At 35.0% G+C, this 10,000-nt stretch overlaps 1 protein-coding gene and 1 pseudogene across 1 annotated transcript in view; one reads left to right on the top strand and one right to left on the bottom strand.

The window, feature by feature from the left end:
• LOC145286258 (low-density lipoprotein receptor-related protein 12-like) overlaps positions 1-10,000 on the top strand; it is a 925,334-nt gene that overhangs the window by 62,831 nt on the left and 852,503 nt on the right. The window lies entirely within an intron of this gene.
• Positions 3,937-4,044, bottom strand: LOC145286760 (U2 spliceosomal RNA; annotated as a pseudogene).

Below are 10,000 nucleotides of genomic sequence, written 5' to 3'. Positions count from 1 at the left end.
CATGAATTCTGGAATATAACTTTTTGTCATTTATTCTCTATATTGCTCTGTAATTACATTGAGCTTCTTATATAAGGATTGATATATATATATATATATATGTGTGTGTTTTTGTGCGTATATATCAGTGTTAGAGTTAGAAAACACCCAACTTTATAAGTATATATATATATATATATATATATATATATATATATATATATAATTGAAAATGTTTAAAAAATATTTGCAAGGATGAGATATAGGTAAGCTATTTTCGCTTGTTTTCTTTTCCTTAGAAGGGAAATGGTTTCCATAATGTTTTATTATTAAAGTGTTTTTTTTATTTAATAAGTCTGACGAAAGGCTATTTTTGTGAAAATTTTTAAACGACATAATGTTTGAATTTGTATTTAACGATGAAATACACTATTTGTTGCTATCAATCCATTGTTTGATGTCTTGGTTTTTATTAAAACAATATATATATATATATATATATATATATATATATATATATATATATACATTTGTGCGTAATTATTTAATTATGTAGTAATAAATATTTAATTATTCTCAACATACAAATACGTTTCATTCTAAATTGAATCATCAGTGTGGAAGATAACTGCTCAGCCGATCGCACGATTCGAACCTAAGTTACTTCCAACTAATTCTTGCGCTCTTACGAAAGGGCTAACTTTAACAGCTATATGACGAGCCGAGAAATAAATCCTATTCATGTCATGACAATATAGTCAGCAGTTTTAACAGTGCAAAAAGAAAAAAAAAGATGGAGCATTGTATATAGATAAGTCAATAAAAGACACTGCATGATGACCTTGGAATAGATTCTCTTACACAGTTATGTATCTATCATAAGAATCCTACCGCTTCTCTGCTGACTATAACATAGTCGTCTTCAAGTCTAATGTGAATAAATTCCGATTGAGTCACCCATTTAGATAATCTAGCCCTACGCAAGTTCGCCGGGATTGATCTTGTTATCATACCATCTACCTCACCCTTAACCCTTATCATAGAGTAGCCTCTGGTCTTGATAAGTGGTGACCTCCCCTCTCCCTCCCCAAAAAAACTACCTGTTTGCATCTACTATCATGGGTTGATACTGAAAAGCACAGCGACGCTTCAAATCTGTCTACGTTGTTTACAGATGTGTTAAGCAGCTAGCGAAGAATGGTGATTTCAATCTGAATATAAACCTTCCGTTATGGCGGTCAGCCTTTGAAGACATTTTTATTGTCTTTTCGTGTGTATATTCGGCGATATTTTTTATGTGCCGCATATATGTCAATTAGTTTACATTGAACTAACCTCTTGCGAATAATTTTGAAAATGTCAATTTTACAAAATTATATAATTGTTATCTGTCTGATTATGTTTAATTAAATTAGTAACTTTATTTAAACAATGTAATTGCTTTGTTTAAAATATTTTAAGCATAATGCTTACGAATAATAAAAAATAAAATAATAATAATAATAATAATAATAATAATAATAATAATAAGGTTATTTAATAAGGTTATTTAATAATTTGTCAGAATTAAATGATTTGTAATGTTGAATTATGTTTTAAAATAACTCGTGAATTCAATTGAAAAGTGTTGTTTCTACGAGGGTTGTGCAATAAGTAATGCCTCTGATCCACTTTCAGTTGTCTGATCGAGCAAAAATTTTGTATGTGCAATGATTTATATCTCTATGTGTTATGTGAAAAATTACAGCTCTGAAATAATTGTGGTTTCTGTTTTACAGGTGTTTGAACTGAGTCAGGTGTGAAATGGAGCTTGTTGAATGTCGAGCAGTGATCCGGTTTTCGTACTTGAAAGGGCGCACACAACAGAAGATATTTGATGAAACGAAAGAAACTTATGGTGATAATGCCCCATCATATGACCTTGTAAAATGCTTACATCGTGAATTCAAATATGGCCGGAAGTCTGTGAAAACAGCTCCCAGACCTGGTCGCCTCCCTTCTGCCATTGATGAGGTCTGTCCGTCAAGTTGAGGCTGCCATTTTTGAAGATCGGAGCATTACTATTCGCTAAATAGCCCAAGATGTCAAGATTAGTACAGGGTCTGTGGAAACTATCATTCATTACCATTTGCATCTGCATAAGGTGTCTGCCAGATGGATTCCTAGGTTGCTCACACCATTCCAGAAGCGAGAACGCGTCGAGTGCTCGAGGATGAATTTGGAGATGTGCCAAGAAGATGAGTCAAAGTTTTTCAAAAGACTGATTACACAGAATGAAACCTGGGTCCATCACTATGATCCAGAGACCAAAGCCCAGTCAATGCAGTGAAAGCACTTGGACTCACCACCTCCAAAGAAGGCAAGGGTGCAGTCCTCCGCTGGCAAGGTCATGCTCACAGTCTTCTGCGACCAGGACGTAGTAGTGATGATATATTTCCTGGCAAAGGGTACCGCAATTACAGGAGCCTATTATGCTTCACTTTTGAGGAAATGAAGGGAAGTTATCAAAATCAAGAGGCAGGGTAAGATCAGCAAAGGTACTCTCCTCCTGCAGGAAAACGCTCCGGTCCACAAATCGCATGTCACCAGATCAGAAGCACGGGCGTGTGGTTATGAAATTCTGCCCCATCCTCCCTACTCTCTTGACCTTGCACCCTCTGACTTTCACCTCTTCTCAGCCATGAAGTTTTTGAAAGGAAAGCGTTTCTCAGATGATGCAGCTTTGATTTCTGAAGTCACATTGTGGTTGGACGACCAACCTGGGGTGTTCTACAAAAACGGTCTCCAGAGCTGCATCAAACGATGGAAGAAATGCATAACTCTGGGTGGTTCCTATGTAGAGAAAGACTAATAAGTGTGCCAAGTTTCGTTGCTCTACTGCTATGAGAAGTGTGTCAGGGGCATTACTTGTTGCACGCCCTCGTATATTATATATTTAAATCAATTTTTATTAATAATACTAATTACATTTTAACTAGATTATATTCTAACAGACTTACTGGAATAATTTCACAAAATTTAATATTTTCGTAGTGCCTGATTGTGATTTAATAAATTCTTGAATTCTCTGAAGAAAAAAAAAATTGTTTTGACTACTTGTTTAATAAAGATTATAAGTAACTTATATAATTTATTACAAGTACATTTGGCCTCATCTAGAATGTAATCATTTTAGCCCTTCGTTTTCGTCATTCCAAATTTAAAATTATATTTTTTATTACAAATAGTTTTAGGAAATAATAAAATTCGTTTATATATATATATCTATAAAAGTGAGAATGTGTGTGAGGACACTTTTCAACAAATTTTTGATCTACAAGTTGGTATATAGGTTATTCAGACACGTAGAAAACTTTTTAATCAGTTTTCACTGAAAAAAAACGGCTGCTAATGGTGCAAAATTGAAAAACTGTTTCGTGAGAGTAATCAGATGTTATATCTGTTTATCAACTGTTTCACTAATGCACATAAGTTAATAGTTCACATTACTTATGTTAACGATAAGTAGATTTGAAAACATTGTCTAAATCGTGTCAAGCTAGACTAATGGTTATCGTGTTTGACTCATAATCTTTAGGTTTTGGTTTCAATCTCAGTTCAAGTATGTTATTTACTTACAAGAAGTGAACTTTTTAGAAAAAAAACAAGGCCGATAGCCATTAGTCGCGAGCTCCCGTGTAATGAATGAATGGGTGAATGTAAGATTGACATGAAATTCTTAAAGATAAACTAAAATGGCTGAAAAATAGGCTGAAATGACAAATAAATAAAAAATAAATGACTTAGAATGACTTTAATGAAATTAAAGATGAATTGAATGACCTTAAGAATGACATTAATGCTTAAAAACTGACTGGAGCCCTTCAAAAACAACTTGAATGATCTGGAGAATGACTTGAATGGCTTTGAGAGTGACTGGTTGTAAAGTGGGTAATCATTTTACATTAAATTAATACAGAAAAGTGATCCCCCAATTTTAATATCACAAAGTTACAAACATAAGTACAGCATGTAGTAAGAACAGATACTACACTTTGATCTTGGCCAAAAGGCCAAGTAAAGGGTTTTATTTGCTCTCCCACCGAGCAAATTAGGCACAAGGCCGATTTTTAATTTGAGGAGTGAAGGGGAAATTGGGACCAACTACCCGGGGAGTAGAGAAGCTGGATAGTGACAATTGGTATGAAGGTTACGTATTTATTTGCTCCCCCACCGAGCAAATTAGGCACAAGGCCGATTTTTAATGTGAGTAGTGAAGGGCAAATGGGGACCAACTAACCTGGGAGTAGGGGAGCTGGATAGTGACAATTGGTATGAAAGGTTAGTACTTATTTGCTCCCCCACCGAGCAAATTAGGCACAAGGCCGATTTTTAATGTGAGGAGTGAAGGGGAAATGGGGACCAGCTCCTCGGGGAGTAGGGGAGCTGGATAGTGACAATTGGTATGAAGGGTTGCCCCTACATTGACCAAGGTCTTATATGTGGGGTTTCCCCCACATATGGTCTTTGCTTGCAGTATCTGCCGGAATAGATACTACACTTTGATCTTTATATTTAATTTATTTCGTTTAAAGAAAAAATTACAATTAAAAAAATTCCAATATAAAATTAAAAAATTTAAAAAAGTAAAATCTCCAAAAGACAAAACAAATTTAGGCAGAAAGCCCTATAAGATCTGGGGAGGGGAGTGTTGCAGGGTCTTTGTAACTAAACTAAAAATTGGAGTCTTTGGCGACTTTACTCTTGACTGGCAACATTTACCACAATACGTCATACTACACTTTGATCTTGGCCAAAATGCCAAGAAAAAGCTTAAAAAGCTAAGAAAAGCATCTATTAACAACAGACCTTTGATCTTAACCAAAAAGGCCAAGCACAAAAGTGTTACGGACAGACCGACCGATGGAGTGACTTATAGAGTCGCTTGCACGCGAGTAAAAACATAATACTCGCATGCATATGTCTCAGTTTCTTTACTTTTTTAACTTCATTTTTTTAAAGGAATTTAACGTTACGTTTAATAACTACGATATTTCTGTTTATAATAAATAAGAATTCTGCATTAAATAAAATATAATATTTATGCGTATTTTATGACCGGACAACGATGGTCAGCCTACTAGTTGTGTATATATTTTAAGAAAAAGATTATAATATATTTACTAAAAGAACAAATCTCATGTTGTTTTAATAAAAATATATTTTTTCAAAAATATTTTTAATATTCATTTTACAAAACAGATTGAATATTTTAACGTATTTATTTAAAAATGATAATATTGTATTACAAAATTAGATTACAATATCTAAAGAAGTACACAGTTTATAAGAAAAATATGCTATGTCCATAAATACATTGTAGTAAAAACTTTGATTTTAATATATAATTTTTAACATAGTAAAATATGATTTAAAGAAAAAAATAGAAATCAACTAACATATGTTAAAACTCATTATAATAACATCTATACTATAATATAGAAGGAGCTGTATGTATGTGTGTGTGTGTGAGTTCGTTACATATGGGCTCCTAAACAGCTGGGATGATCTTTTAAAACTTCACAAAAATGTATTTTATGTGCCTGTAAGTGTCCTTAGATAGGTTTTGTATTGGAATGTCTTCGATAAGTATTTATAATTGATAAGGGAAAAAGTCCGATGAAAAAGAAAACAGACGATTTCGACCAAAGTTAACGCTTTATGCAGCCTAACATCACAGGGGTATTTGAGACGTTTTATTACCGCAAAATCAGAAAAGCCTCACATATAAAATCAACAGTAGGATTTATGATATTACAGGGAAGAGCATAATTTAACCATGATATTTGACTTTCCCATTTTAAACTTTATACATAAATTATTTTATAAATTAACAGTAGGCTATCTACAGTGCAACGTAGACTACAATGTATTGTAGAGTAAGGTACTGCGGGAAAGAAAATGAGCTTCCTTCCGGTGCATCGCGGTGGGTCCCCAACTAGAGTTTGTTACACATCTATCTATCTATCTATCTATCTATCTATCTATCTATCTACCTATCTATCTACCTACCTACCTATCTATCTATCTATCTATCTATCTATCTACCTATCTAACTCTCTTTTTCTCTCCCTCTTTCTATATATATATTTATAACTGTTTCACAATGCTCCTTGATATAAGTTATGAACGACAAAAATAATGAGGTTCCCTTGTGAATAGTAAAATTACTGATTTAAAATCGATTCCAATAAAATTGACGCAATGTGTTTCAAGTCGTTTAATTAAAAATGATTAAATCGACGATATTTCCGTTTTCATTAAAAATGCAGAAGAGAAGAAACCGTCTGTATTTTGTCATCCCTTGCGATTATCAGATATAAAGAATACATGAAATATCACCATTGATCATGTTGTAAAGGAATTGGAATATGTTTAATACATGCCGTCTTAGAGGTACATGTACTTAATAACATACAATGGTCTAATATTTATTTTTTATAGTGGAAGCAGTTCTGATATTCCCACAAGCATTGCCTGGACACAGATCCTCCTAATATATATAACTATATGTGTGTGTATGTATACATATATATATATATATATATATATATATATATATATATAATATTAGTATATATATATATATATATATATATATGTGTGTGTGTGTGTGTGTATATATATAAGCGAGATAAGACATTGATATAATTCAGATGAAAAACCCTGATAGATATTACTTGAAGTAATACTTTCAAGGAGATCCTAGCCAAAAAGAAAAAGCTCAATATTTAAGAATAGAGCAATGTACAAGTTTCGTGGTTCAATTTTAAATTCTGAAAAAAAAACATATTGAGACATATATTCGATTTAATATAACAGTTATATAACAGACATAACAGGAAAACAAATGAACACATATCTAAAGAAATGGCAGAAACACTAGAGGATTACCTCCGATCGGTAGTGGAATGGGGACAAAAATGGATGGTCACATTCAATGCTGCTAAGACTAAACTTGTTTCCTTCAATAATTACAAAAAAAACTCCCTTGCCACCAATAGCAATGACCAATGACTCTTTATCTGAAAGTACATCTTTTAAACTCATCGGCCTTACGTTCACTAGAAACATGAGCTGGAACAATTACATTGAGAGTATTGCCAGGACCGCTGCGAGGAAGGTGGGTTCTCTCTACCGGGCTAGAAAGCTACTAACGCCCGAAAGTATTCTGTACATGGGCAAAATACAATGCGTTCAGAGTATTGGCATTTTTTATATCTCTTTCATGTTCTACAAGTCTTTTTTCTCAAATCTTTTTGGTTTCTCATACATATATTTAAGGCAGCAATGGCTGCCATCAAATATATATATGATAAACCGCAGAAGATTGTATATATTCCAGTGTTCGATTCAAGGGTTCTGGAAGGGTGTTTTGCGGACTTTAATATATGAGTTATAGTTAATGATGTGGTTTGTATCGTTCGTATTCTTAATTTGTTCAAAGTATTACAACTTGTAGTGTTGTTGGCATGGGTGGGTACGAGAAATTGTCCATTTAATAGGGAAGTATTAAGTGCGTTACAATTTAGTTTATTTGTATTGGAGAATAAATTACGACTGTTTTTCTTTGCATTTGATATAAATAAGTAGAATATTTTAATGCTTTTAGTGAAATTGTAATGTGTTGAAGTTCTTCGTCATGATATTAGGGGATGCATATCCTGAAAGAACGTAAAAAGAAGCCGATTATCATGCCAGACTTTATTCTGTTGCTATGGTAGGAGTAAAAGTGTATATATTGTTTTTTTTGTATGTGTTTTCGATGTACTTTAAATAGTAAATTACATTATCAAGCCCAAATATCAGCTGACGTGATACTGTAGACAAAACCAAACGAAATTTGATTAACGACATTATCATTAACATTATATGTTCTTTTTACTTTTTTGCGAATTAGTCCACCGGGCAAATCCACTTGCGCAACTGCCATTGCTCAAAGGCAGCATGCATACCGCAGATTTAACCGACATAAGTCCAGTTTAAACAGACAGAAGTACATACAAGCTAGAAGTAACGTTAAGAAAGAAATAGCGATAGCTAAGAGAGAATTTACAGAAACCACTAAAAACGCATCGAAGCACAAAAATTAGGAACTCGTGACTTCTGGAAAATCTACAACAGTGTAGTAAATAATGGGCAATCAACAATTCCCCCACTAACCAACAATCACGAGGTTGTTTACTCAGCAACCGACAAGGCTAATATGCTTGCCAGCCAGTTTGCCTCAAACTCCACACTGGACCCTTCCAACCACCCCCTGTCTGACTTTCCTTTGTGGACAGACGCCACGCTAGACGATATAAAAATCACCCCTGCTCAGGTGCATTCTATCATAAAAAACCTTGACACTTCAAAAGCATGCGGACCTGATATCATCCCAGCTGTGCTATTAAAAAAGTGCTCAGCCGAAGTAGCTCCAGTTCTCTCAAAATTCTACAACAAATGCCTTAATGAATCATGCTTTCCGGGCTGTTGGAAAACTGCTTCTGTGGTACCAGTATTCAAGAATTCTGGCGAAAGAACTGACCTATCAAATTATCGCCCCACTAGCCTCCTCCCACTTTTCGCCAAAATATTTGAGACCATAATTAACCATGATCTAGTCCGTCACCTTACAGATGCTAAACTTCTGACTGACAAACAATATGGATTTAGACAAGCCCGTTCCACAGCGGACATCCTCACTGTAATATCTTAACGTATATACCATTCACTGGACAAAGCGGGGGAGGGAAGATCGGTAGCTCTAGATATATCTAAGGCTTTTGACAGGGTATGGCATGAGGGTCTCCTCAGGAAAATTAGATCATACGGTATCACTGGTAGAATACTTAACATAATTAGATCCTTCTTAGATAAGAGAAAAATCCAGGTTGTCCTCTAGGTCGTACATCTAAACAGTGTGATATAAATGCGGGAGTGCCTCAGGGGTCTATCCTTGGACCTCTATTGTTCCTGATATTTATTAATGACCTCCCCGACAAAACTGCCTCTGAGATGGGTATATATGCTGATGACACCACACTCTATAACATGCATGACAGGAAAACAAATGAACACATAACTAAAGAAATGGCAAAACACTAGAGGATGCCCTCCAATCTGTAGTGGAATGGGGGCAAACATGGATGGTCACATTCAATGCTGCAAAGACTAAACTGGTTTCCTTCAATAATTACAAGAAACCTTCTCTGCCACCAATAGTAATGGCCAGTGACTCCCTATCTGAGAGTACATCTTTCAAACTTGCTTGGCCTAACCTTCACAGGAAACATGAGTTAGAACAATTACATTGAAAACATTGCCAGGGCAGCTGAGAAGAAGGTAGGCTCTCTCTACCGTGCTAGAAAACTACTGACACCTGAAAGTATCCTGCACCTCTATAAGGCCACCATTCGCCCATGTATGGAGTATTGGTGTCACATTTGGGCTGGTGCATCTGCTGCTAGTCTCTCGCTCCTAGACAAGGTTCAAAAGAGAGTCCCAATCTGATAGGCCCTGAACTGGCATCTAAGCTTCAGCCTCTGTCCCATCGACGAAACGTTGCATCCCTCTGACTGTTATACAAGTATTTTAATGGTGAATACTCTGATGAACTGCAGACACTTGTACTCCCACGACGTAGACACATTCGACAAACCCGACAGGCAGCTAAATCCCACCCACACGCAGTAGAGATCCCTAGATGTAAAAGATCTTTCTACTCCAGTAGTTTCTTCCCCAGAACCGCTAGACTCTGGAATTCCATTCCAGGTCCCTGGTTCCCCAACTGTACTGACATGCAGAAGTTCAAGTGTAACGTGAACTGACATCTTGCTGCCCAAATCCCAACATAGGACCCCAGTAGTTGCTGCCCCTGAGAGTAGCCCCCTACACGAAAGTGGCAATGTGCCTTGTTTGGGGTGAAAATGAAATATATATATATATAAATATATATATATATATGTGTATATATATACATATATATATATATATGTAT

The sequence above is a fragment of the Euprymna scolopes genome, chromosome 10 (assembly GCF_053919585.1).
Source record: "Euprymna scolopes isolate OS-2025 chromosome 10, ASM5391958v1, whole genome shotgun sequence".
NCBI classification, from domain to species: Eukaryota; Metazoa; Mollusca; class Cephalopoda; order Sepiida; family Sepiolidae; genus Euprymna; species Euprymna scolopes.
This window is presented reverse-complemented; position numbering and strand designations above follow the sequence as displayed.